This window comes from Ailuropoda melanoleuca, unplaced genomic scaffold (assembly GCF_002007445.2).
Source record: "Ailuropoda melanoleuca isolate Jingjing unplaced genomic scaffold, ASM200744v2 unplaced-scaffold32696, whole genome shotgun sequence".
NCBI classification, from domain to species: domain Eukaryota; kingdom Metazoa; phylum Chordata; class Mammalia; order Carnivora; family Ursidae; genus Ailuropoda; species Ailuropoda melanoleuca.
This window is the reverse complement of record NW_023203499.1, coordinates 1-799: the sequence shown is the minus strand read 5'-3', so window position 1 is coordinate 799 and position 799 is coordinate 1. Positions and strand designations below refer to the sequence as shown.

The 799-nt window shown below is 39.6% G+C and overlaps 1 non-coding gene across 1 annotated transcript; it reads left to right on the top strand.

Annotated features, from left to right (window-relative positions):
• Nucleotides 1-200: 200 nt before the first annotated feature.
• LOC117798658 lies at nt 201-316 on the top strand. Its single transcript, XR_004622891.1, has one exon. It is a non-coding gene; the product is annotated as a U5 spliceosomal RNA (small nuclear RNA).
• The last annotated feature ends 483 nt before the right edge of the window (nt 317-799 follow it).

Sequence of the window (799 nt, the reverse complement as noted above, 5' to 3'; positions counted from 1 at the left end):
TTTTTCTTTCAAGGTTTTTTCCCCAGACATGAGAATGCCGTCACAGAATTAACTGAGATAAAGGCAGAAGTTACTAGCTCTTTTGGATAAGAAACTACCATTGCTGTTCTAGGAGTGACAGTTACCCGAGAGCTGTGTGAACTTCAACAAAGGCATACTCTGGTTTCTCTTCAGATCGTATAAATCTTTCGCCTTTTNGCATACTCTGGTTTCTCTTCAGATCGTATAAATCTTTCGCCTTTTACTAAAGATTTCCGTGGAGAGGAACAATTCTGAGTGTCTACTCAATTTTTTGAGGCCTTGCGTATGCAGGGCTTACTTTTGTGCGTACAAAAAACAGACTTTTGTCTTGAAAGCGTTGTGTGTTTACGAGACATGGTATATGTATTTGTTCGAATTAGAGACTAGATGACGTTTTTACAGGTGAGTTGAAATGACACAATCATTTTAGGTTATGTTATACAAAGAGACTCTTCCTGTGTGTTTACTTGTTGGGGGGGAGTTGAAATGACACAACCATTTTAGGTTATGTTATACAAAGAGACTGTTTCTGTGTGTTTATTTGTTGGGTGGTGGGAACTCACAGCTCAATTTTTCGTGTGTAATTGGCTGTAAATCCATAAGGAGTTCCCCAATTTTTGTCGCTGATTTTAACTACTCACCACTTTTGGTTGACACAAGTTTGTGTTGGCCTCCGTGAAATAAATCATTTTCGTGTTTTACCACCGCTTGTCTCTGCATTTAGATTACGTCAGAGGCCAGTGGTCTAAAATGGTTTGGGATCTCCACAGCCAGGTGC